The following is an 11,687-nucleotide window of genomic DNA, read 5'->3' as shown; positions in this document are numbered from 1 at the left end:
AATGGTAATGTCTTGGATATAGTCCAAGCATGAAGCCTAGTAGGTTGAGTAGACTTACAAGAGTACGGCTTGATCCTTAGGGATTGATGCTTAGGTGATATACTTGGAGGAGGGACCTCTAAGCAAAAGATAAGCCTAGTAGGTCAAGTAGACCTATAGGATCAAGGCTAAGGTTGCTTGTTTGTGTATGTAAATTTGTCTTGCAGGAACCTGGAGCTGGAAGCAAGACTAGGAGAGTAAACATATACAAATGGAAGGTAATAAGGCCTGGACTAGTTGGTCCATGCACCTAGAATTGGTCCAGGCGCTTGGACAGTCCAGGCACCCGGAACTACAATTTAGGCACTTGGATTGGCTGGTCCACGCACCTAGAATTGGTCCAGGCGCCTGGAATCCAGGCGCTTAGACTGCTCCAAGCACCTGGACTGCTCCAAACACTTGAGACTTCTCTAGGTGCCTGGACAGTCCCAGCGCCTAGGATTGCTCCAGGCACTCAGACCAAAATATTGTCACCAAGATAAGGTTCGATGAATTTAGATTAGATGAGGCCAAATCTAGGCGCCTGGGGCTGGTCCAGGCGCTCGGAAACACATTATATAAGTGACTTTGATCTGATCTTCAAGGTATCGATTCTTCTACTACTCATATTCTATGTGCTCAAAAGGAAGGCTACGACGCGAAGCTTTGCTACCGGGGAAGCTCTAGGAAGGGTGTGTTGGGCTCAAGACTTTCGGATCGGCTCAACAAAGTTTTTGTTTGTATTTCTTTTACTACGAGCTGTATTTACTTTATCATTCTTTTATGCTTGTACTTGATAAACTGTAAGACGAGTTTTTCCACCTCCGAAAAGTTTCCAGAAAGGAGACCACTAGTGGACTCGAGGTTGAGTGTGTAGGCCTTAGACGTACTAACCCTGGAGGGTTGGGAACCAAGTAAATCCCTCGAGTATTCTTTTTCCCGTACTTTATTTTATATTTCGCTGCTATTAACAAACTTGATAGAAAGAACGAACAAAATCAAAAAGAAAGCGACAAGTCAAGATTCACCCCCTCTCGACCGCACTGATCGTACAATTGATATCAGAGCAGGAGGCTCTGATCGGACTAACTGTCGAAGGAGCAAACAAACCATAGATTAAGGGGGAAAAGGGGAGAAGGGTAAAAAGGTAATTTATTTAATGCAAACATTTAAATTACATATTATATGCTTTAAATGCAGGGAGAGAGGACACTATAAAATTACTCATAAGAATCAAACGACACCACCGACGGCAAAGGAGGAATTGATGCCCAAAGTTCGGAAGAGCAAGGAACACATCCAATGCTTCAAGTGTCAAGAGTTCAGGTACACAAGAATCGCTGTCCAACAAGGAAAATTACAAAAAAGGTTAGTAATTGCATATTTCATGCAAATTCGATTTTTTTTACAATCGTAGTACATTCGAAAATAGGTCTAAAATTTTGCATGATGATTTTATTTCAAAAATACCCCTATGAATGATAAATTAGAATTTTCCTACAATAAACTTGATAAAAATTTACCTACTAGGTTAGATTTAAAAATTTCAAATAATTCTGGAAATTTAATTAATAAATCTAATAATTTATATAATAATTCTAAAAATTAATTATTAATTCTGAAATTTTAAATAATAATTCTGAAAATTTAAATAATGATTTAATTAATAATACTAAAAATTTAAATAATAATTCTAAAATTTTAAATAGTAATTTTGAAAATTTAAATAATGATTTAATTAATAATTCTAAAATTTTAAATAATGATTTAATTTAAAATTCTAAAAATTTAAATAATAATTCTAAAATTTTTAATAATAATTCTAAAATTTTTAATAATAATTCTGAAAATAATAATTCTGAAAATTTAATTATTTACTCTAAGAATTTAATTAATAAATTAAAAAATTCAGATAAATTCATGAATAAAAATATTAAAAATTCCAAAAATAAATAACAAGATAAATTCAAACTTTAAATTAAAAAAAAAAAAAATAGAAATATTCAATCAAGAAAATAACTAAATTAATCTAGAACTAGATAAGATTATATGAAATCTTAATAAAATTTTTAATCTATTAGATCAAGATAACTCAAATTCTAACTTAATTAACATTTCAACTAAACAAGATAAACTTAATTTGAATAAATCATACATAGGTAATAATTTATAATTAATTAATGATCAAGATAATTTTAAAGTTATAAATTTAAAAGAGAAGATAAATTCTAATCTTACAAATTTAAATCTTAAAAATTCAAAATTAAAATTTAAAAATCTAGAAATCAAATCTATAAATTTTAAGAATATTATTTCAAATGTTAATGGTAAAAATTTTAATTTAATTCAATATAATAAAGTGCCCTTTAATTATGAAACAATAAATAATTAAGTCTTAAAAAATTCAAAATTAAATTTTAAAAATTTAGGAAATAAAAATTAAATATTAATAATTATAATTCAATTAAAAATTTTTTGAACCTAATCAATTATAATAATATATCATTTAATTACGAAACAATGAATAAAAAATTTAAATTTACATATAAAAGTTCAAGAAATAGAATCTAGTGATTGTTACAAAATAAATAAAAATAAAAATAATAATAAAATAAATAAAAGTTTGTTAAATTTAAGATTACAATTTGAAATTAATTCCCATAATCCAACAAAATAAATCAACAAATTTTAATGAGTATTTATTCAAAAATTATATCAAAATTAATTATAAAACTAGTTAATAAATCTTACCCGATGAAAAATAATTAGAATGTGTAATAGTGGGTGACACATTCATGGGTTCACACGAAATGTATCAAATTGAGAATTTGATGTATCCTTCAAATTCAACTATAGATTGCATGATTTATTTAACACATGCATACTTTCAATGTACATGCATTATTAATCACTATACCAAGGGTTAGTAGCCGTCCGTGATTTACCTCCTTCGTGTTGACCTTGGGACAGGTTGACGGGGGCACTGGGGGTAAGCGCATTCGCCTTTTGCCATCATGTACATGCATTATTAAATGTTAATTTATATTGATAAATATCATGTCATTCATACTAGTATTTTATTTATACTTAATTTAGAATGATGAATGACTTACTTAGGCTTGATCGCCACTTGATTAGTTAGATCATGAGTTCTCAGAAAGAAAGTTAAATATTAAATTTCTTTAAAAAAACTTTGTCTAGAAGTGGTTGTTGCTCCAATATCCAAGAAGGCCTCATGCCTTGCCACAATATGGAGATCGATTATTAAAATAGATATTTAACCAACTAATTGTCAAATCTTAGTCTAACTCAAGTGTAAATCAATTTTAGATTCAAACTTAAATTTTAAATCAAATAAAACTAAAAAAATATCCCACAAAACCCATAAGGGTATCCTGATTGATTGTGTTGAACTACTTAGAATATGTGAGATGATAAGGACTATTAAATTGAAAATATTTTTAAAAAGTTTTCAAAATTCATAGATAATCATCTAAAAATTATTTTCAAAATAGTGATTTAAAATAATAATATTTTAATAAATTTCATGCTTGGTTGGATGTATTTATATATAAATTTTGAAAAATCTATATACTTAAAAAATATTGATTGTTGTAGAAATTCACATCCCAAGGTCAACACTAAAAATCAATCCCCTAGACACTTAGGTAGATGCCCTCGTGGTTAACAATGATAACTAGAGTGTGTCAGGTCACGGGGGAGGTGCTTTTAAAAATTCAAGAAAATGCTTTAAAAACAATTTTTAGTGATTGTTTTATAAAATTAAATTCTTTTTAAATATTTGAAAACTCTTTGAAAAATCTAAAAATATTTTATTAAAAATAATTTTGAAAAATATTTGAAAATTATAAGTAGTTATCCTTTTGATTTGGATCAACCCCTAGACATATATGTAGTTATCCTTGTGGTTAACAAGGTTTCCTGAGGATATATCAGGTTGAGGGAGAGTTTTGATATAAAGATGACATATATACTTTTAAAAATTCTTTAAAAAGTTTGAAATATTTTTTTAAAAAAAGTTTTGAAATCCATACTTTTCAAATATTTTTTTTTTAAAAATGCTTTTAAAAATACTTTTGAAAACTTCAGAAAATACTTTCCTTAATTTTTTTTAGAAAATATTTTTAAAAATACTTTAGTTGTTTTTTTAATTTGGATCAACCTCTAGGACACATATGATGTATTCCTTGTGGTTAACAAGATCCTAAGAAAGTGTCAGATTGAGGGGGAGTTTTGATTGAAAGATCAAACATAGTTTTTAAAATTATTTCAAAGTTAATTTTTAAAATTCTTTAAAATCATGTTTGAAATTTTTTTGTAAATTATTTTTTAACTACAATTTTAAAAATTATATTTTCAAAAATGATACTATTTCAAAAATAATATTTGAAAACAAATGCTTTAACAAAGATTTCTCAAGTGTTTTTAAAATTGTTAGTACAAAACCTTGGGAATCTTAGGTAATATTTTTAATGTATGTCAAAGGGGGAGAATAACCTTAAGTTTAAATTTGACTCCCAACTTTGGTATAAAACCCTAAAGACCAAATACCTAACTTAAGAAAATTGTCAAACATAAAAAATGAAGAGATTGTTAGTGCAATCAGCTTCCAGGATTTTGATATTTGACAATGTACCTAAGTCTAGTCAGTTTGATTAAGGGTTAATCTAAATAGGACTTGGTATTTTGAAGAAGAAAGTCTAGTCAGGACTAAATGACTAGTAAAAGTCCTAACTTAGTTAGGTAAGGGTAAGTCCTAGTGAGTGAAGCTGGAAAGTGGAAATCCTAGGGGAAGATAACTCTAGGTGGTGGAAGTCCTGGTGAGTGAAGCTAGCCAATGGAAATCCTAATGGGAGGTAACCCTAAGTGGTGCAAGTCCTGGCAAGTGAAGCTAGGCAGTGGAAATCTTAGGAGGAGGTAACCCTAGGTAGTGGAAGTCCTGGTAAGTGAAGCTAGACAGTGAAAATCCTAGGGGGAGGTAACTTTAGGTAATGGTAATGTCTTGGATATAGTCTAAGAATGAAGCCTAGTAGGTCGGGTAGATTTACAGGAGTGCGGCTTAATCCTAAGGGATTGACCTTTAGGTGATAAACTTGGATGAGGGACCTCTAAGCAAAAGGTAAGTCTAGTAGGTCAAGTAGACCTATAAGATTAAGGCTAAGGTTGCTTGTTTGTGTATGTATGTTTGTCTTGCAGGAACCTGGAGCTGAAAGCAAGACTAGGGAGCAAATATATGCGAACAGAAGGCAATAAGGCCTGAACTAGCTGGTCCAGGTGCGGTGCCTAGAATTGCTCCAGGTGCCTGGAACTGGTCCAGGTGCCTAGGTCTGCTCTAGGCGCCTGGATAGTCTAGGCGCTCAGACCAAAATATTATCGTCAAAGATAAGGTTCGACAAATTAGGATCAGATGATGCCAAGTCTAGGTGCCTGGGACTGGTCTAGGCGCTCAGAAACATATTATATAAGTGACTTCAATCCGAGTTTCAAGGTATCGATTCTTCTACTACTCATATTCCATGTACTTAAAAGGAAGGCTACAACACGAACCTTTGCTACCGAGGAAGATCTAGGAAGGGTGCGTTGCGCTCAGGGCTTCCGGATCAACTCAGTAAAGGTTTTGTTTATATTTCTTTTACTATAAGATGTATTTACTTTATTATTCTTTTATGCTTATACTTGATAAACTGTAAGACGAGTTTCTTCGCTTCTAGAAAGGAGACCACTAGTGGACTCCCACTTGAGTGCTTAGGCCTTGGATGTACTAACCCTAGGGGGTTGAGAACCAAGTAAATCCCATGAGTATTCTTTTTTTTTTCGTACTTTATTTTATATTCCGCTGCTACTAATGACTTTGATAGAAAAAACGAATGAAATCGAAAAGAAAATGACAAGTTTAGATTTAACCCCCCTCTCGACATCATTGATCCTACATTTTACTCTTCCAAAAGAGTAAACATTTAATACCCACATTTTCAAATGTTAACAAAACGTTAAAAATTCCTCCAAGTGTCAAATTCATCAAAGTTGGGTTAACTACTCTTCCAATTAGAGTTGACACTCTCTAAATCCATTTAGGGTGTAGAGAACACACTCTTAGGAATCTAAGACCTATTGGTGCTCTTTGAGTGTGTTAGGTACTCACTAGGGATAACTTCCCTAGTTACCTTTCTAATGACCTTCCTAGGCTTCTTAGAAGCCTTGGTCATGCTCGACTCCTCTAGGTCAACTCTAGGGATAACTTCCCTTGTGACCTTCTTATGCTTCTTAAAAGTCTTAGTCACATTAATCCTTTTAAGATTACTTCAAGGGATAATTTCTCTTGTTATCTTGACTTGACCACTAGAACTAGGGTTAGTTCCAAAACTATATGAAACTCTATGATAAGAAGGAATATCCTTCTTGGCTTGAGGTTTGTATCCCAAACCCCTCCTAACATTGGATGGTTTTTGTCTATCTATCCCTAGATTTATGTCCTTAGAGTCTTGGACACAATTTGTCATTTTCTTAAGGGTCCTTTCTAATTTATCAAGTCTTGACTTCAAGACTTGATTATCCTCCCTTAAGTCCTCAAATTTTAATTTTCATTAAAACCTCGAGTTTTCCTTTTCTTAGGAATATATCTAATTTCCTTGGAATTTTTTGTTGCCTAAATTGGTTTGTATCTTCCTATCCTTAGGTGAGGTAGTCCTAGCATGGTATGAAATATATTTTTCTTTAATTCTATCATGTTTTTTATTTTCATGATAAATTGCATTGAAATGATAGAGATTAGACCTAGTATGTTTTTTATCATGAACAAAAGAAATACCATTAACTAATGGTACCTTGGGTTTCCCCTTGGAAACTCCCCCTCAACTTGAGCTTCCTCCTTTGTTCTTGGCCGGATTCTTTCTCTTAGGACATTGACTCCGATAGTGCCCTTTTTGGTTGCACAAGAAACATATAATGTGCTCCTTGCCTTTTCGTACAATGGAACCGACTTCCTTGAGCTTCTCCTTGCCTACCCTTAGGTGTCAATTGACCCTTCTTCTTGGTCAAATTAGGATAGTTGCTCTTGTAATGTCCACTTTCCCTACACTCAAAGCAAATGATATTACCTTTATTCTTAACAATTGAAATTGTTATACCTTCTTTGATTGTAGGGGTGATACATGATCCTCTATTTAATTTTTCTTGACTTGTGGAGGTGGCACCATCTTCCTCTCTATTTGACTAGGAAGTAGAAGTCGCTTCTTGCTCTGATGTCAATGAATGATGCTCCCCCTCAATCCTTGAGGTAGAAGCCTCTTCAATTTCTTCATCCTCCTCATTCGAGTGAAACAAAAGTATGCCCCTTTTCCTTTGTCCTTGTTCTCTCTTGAGGATGGACCTTCTTCAATTCCCTCCTTGGATGTTGAGTACCTCTCAAACTTCAAATCCTCTTTCTCTTCCTCTTGATCCAATGAGTTGCCCTCTTTAGATTCTTCTTGATTTGGTGCAGTGGAGGGTTCTTCATGGATTCTTGCCAACTTGCTCCAAAGCTCCTTAGCATCTTTATACTCTCCAATCTTGCATATAATTGTGCTTGCAATAAATTAACCAAAATTTTGGTTATCTTATCATTTGCCTCGCATCTTTGGATTTACTCCTTACTCCAATTGTTTCTCTAGATGTTTCTACCTTTGCTATCCCTTAGAGCATTAACGCCTTCCATTAGAGCAAACCATTCCTCTATCTCCACTAACAAGAAATTTTCGATCATTGATTTCCAAAAATTGAAGCTTGTGGATACGAATGGTGGAGGCACTCTTGTGCCGAATCTGAGTCCATGTCGGAAATCCATCTTGAAGTTGAGCTTGTTGATGAAGTGTTTGACTTGTTGACTTTAAGGCTTCAACTTCTTCTTCTTCCTCTAGCTCTTTGCCCTTCCGACGATGAGTTCAGTGAAGAGCGGCCTCACTCTGATACCACTTATTGGGACACTCCGGAGCTAGAGGTGGGGAGGGACGGTGGAGGTGAATAGCTCACTTGCTTCATCGATGATGATCTTTTGCAGCAAAAAAACTCGAAGCAAAGCTCCCCAATGCTAATACAAGGATTTACTTGGTATCTACCTCAAGATGAGGTAACTAATCTAAGGATCTACACACGACATACTCTCCACTATCAAAAACACTCATTCTCGAAATAATACAGAGTTGGAGAAACCTTGTACAACACAATAAGAATACAACTCTAAACAAGAAGTAAATGTAAGAATACAACTCAAAACCTCTTCTTGATTGATATTTTGTTGCATGTGAATGCCTCTAGTAAGCTTGGAAGTGCAGCAATACTTCAGCCCTATGATTCAAAGAACTTACGATGAAGATCTGTGAGTAGTTGCAGACAAGTGATGTGGCGTTTGAACTAGCCAACGACTTTATCTCTGTGCTTTTAGGGTTCCTAATCGATTGGGTCTGCTCCCAATCAATTGTCATATCAAATCCACGCAATCCCAGTTGTCTAAAGCTCACAACTTGTGTAATGGTCATCTCTCAATCGATTGACTAATCGATTGGGAGCAGCTGGATCAATCTAGAAGCCTTCTGTGTTCTCACAGAAGACCTCAGAATGGATTGACTAATAGATTCCAATTGCCTTGCAACTGATCGATTGGGAATGCATGAATCGATTGACCAATTGATTCAGGGCTTTTCTGTTTCACGATAAATAGCTGCGAATCGATCAATTGATCGATTGGCATAACCCCAATTGATCAATTGATCGATTGAGCTGTCTTTACTCGCAATACTCTCCCAATTTATCAACTGATCAATTGGGACCTGGTTCAATCGATTACCTGATCGATTGACCAACCTTAACTTGCTAAAATCAAGTTTAAGGTTCCCTTGCCTAACATCCAGTCAACCGTGACCTGTTAGGACTTTCTTGTGCCTAGCATCTGGTCAACCTTCACCTACTTGGACTTCATCACCAAGTGTCTAGTCAATCTTTTGACCCACTTGGACTTTCTCATCGCGCCAAATATCTGGTCAACCTTTGACCCACTGGGACCTTTTTCCCCATGCCAAGTGGCTGGTCAACCTTAACCCACTTGGACTTACTATCTCGTGCTAAGTGTTGGGTCCTTCATGACCCACTTGGGCTTCCAAATACTAAATGTCCAATGAACCTTGACCCACCTAGATTTTTACTGTCTGGCTTCACTCACCAGGACTTCCTCACTGCCTAACTTCACTCACTAGGACTTTCCCACCTGGTTTCACTCACCAGGATTTCCATTTGCCTAGCTTCACTCACTAGAACTTCCCAACTGCCTAGCTTCACTCACCTGGACTTTCACACTACCTAGCTTCACTCACTAAGGCTTTTCACCTGACTTCACTCACTAGGATTTTCATTTGCCTAACTTTACTCACTAGGATTTCCCAACTATCTCGCTTCACTGACTAGGACTTTCTCACTGCCTAGCTTTACTCACTAGGGCTTTCTAATTTGTTTGACTTTAATCACTAGGACTTTCCACACCAAGTGCCCGATCAACACTAACCCACTTGAATTTTCTTCTTCTGCCAACTTTCCCATTGGACTTGCCCTTGCCTAACTTTCAGTTAGGACTTTCCAGTTAAATATTCGATCAACCTAAACCTACTTGACTCTTTTGGTCACCCTTTGACCATCAATCTCCCATATGGATAATTGCACACACAATCTCCATATATTGTCAAACATCAAGACTCAAGATTGAGTCAACTCAAGCTTAGTCAATCTAATTAAACTTGACAAAGGGGAAATTGCACCAATAATTACATCCTCATATATATTATTAGTTAGTTCAATATATGTTATACTAACACATCTCTTTTATAAAATTTTTCATATAATTTGTTATGCCTCGAGGGTATACTTGTCCGCTAAATTGAATGGTACCCCCTAGTGACAATATAGGAAATATGGTATCGAACCAATTCAAGCCAACATAAAACACCAATGTAATATAACAACACCAAGTCACAAATGACAATACGTGTATGCATGCATGAACATATGATCACACTAACTAACAAGCTAAAACCAACACTCAAACATCCGATACAGAAAGAAAAACTGTAAATACATGCAGTGGAATATAACCCAAATAACTTAAATAGAAATCCAAACTCGAGTGGAATTGGTAGCTAGGATCTCTGAGTGATACAACACATCTTCTACCTACTAACCTAGAAATAGAGGAAAAATAAGAGGTAGTAAGTATAACAACTCAGTGGATAGAAGAAGATATTGCATGAATAATATACTGACAAGAGATCAAAGGATGTAGTCTCAGATAAAGTACTTACTAACCAACGTAAGTATCTCAACATAATCACCTGCTAACTAAAAGCATAATCAATAACATAACACTGCACTAACCTGATCAATCAAGTATAACCAATAAATCAAGAGTACATACCTTACATCCAAAACCACCTGCATAAACTCAGTACATAACAAGCACATAACTAACATATAACAAAATCCTAACTGAACGCAACAACATGCTACCACGAATGGATCTCATGGGTAGCCAGGGTGTCTACTATTTGTGGGCAGTAATACACAGTATCACCATTTGGTATAGTGGGCAGATAGGGTGAGGCAGCTATCTAACTCCTCAGCTATTGACTGCGGGCGACAATACACTCTGCCACTACTTGGTCCACTGGGCAATCAAAGCACATGAATATCACTGTCTGCGGACGACAATACACGCTACCACTACTTGGTCTAGTGGGCAGACAGGACGTGTAGCTATCTAGTTATGGACTGCGGGTGATAATACACGCTACCACTATCTAGTCTAGTGGGCAGTCCTATGTATCCTAATCACTGACGACTATCTCAACCACGAATGAGAGACAATAGTCAACAAAATATACCAACGGTCATTAACGACTCTCTCAACCATGAATGTGAGACAATAGTCGACAGGATATACCAACGGTCACTAACGACTCTCTCAATCACGAATGAGAGACAATGGTCATTAGGATATACTAACGGTCGATAAGCAGAAAATGAATAGTCACATCCAATATAACACTCTATAGCCATACCTTGGTCTAACCTCACTAGCGTATAGTCATAGGCCAAAATAATAAGGGTCTAGTAGGATACTCAATATCTTACACTATGGTATGAAATACCAAATAAAGGTTTAGCAAGATACTCGATATCCTATACTTCGGTATGATCATTCTAACAATAAGTACAAACTCAAATCATCTACCAAGGGGTTTAGCAAAGTATCCAACACCCTACACTATAGTATGGTAATATCATGCATACATATAAACACAATCATGAATAACAAACATAACATCATAGCTATCAACGGTAGACCAACATATAAGGACAAACAAAAAGGTATTAAACTCAAGAGCAATATAGGATAAATTTAAGGTAAACGAGTAACTACGATCTCATCAAAACATGAAAGTAAATAATCATGCAATATGATCAAAACTACCCACCTCTCAACCAAGAATGCCCCTTGATGCCTTCAAGTCAAAGAGCATGTCTCTAGCTTGAATTTACATATAAGATATACTAAGAATTAACCCATTAATCAACCTATTTATTAATTAATCATCTACTAATTAATTAATGAATCAATCAATTAATTA

This window comes from Zingiber officinale, chromosome 3A (assembly GCF_018446385.1).
Source record: "Zingiber officinale cultivar Zhangliang chromosome 3A, Zo_v1.1, whole genome shotgun sequence".
Classification (NCBI taxonomy): domain Eukaryota; kingdom Viridiplantae; phylum Streptophyta; class Magnoliopsida; order Zingiberales; family Zingiberaceae; genus Zingiber; species Zingiber officinale.
This window is presented reverse-complemented; position numbering follows the sequence as displayed.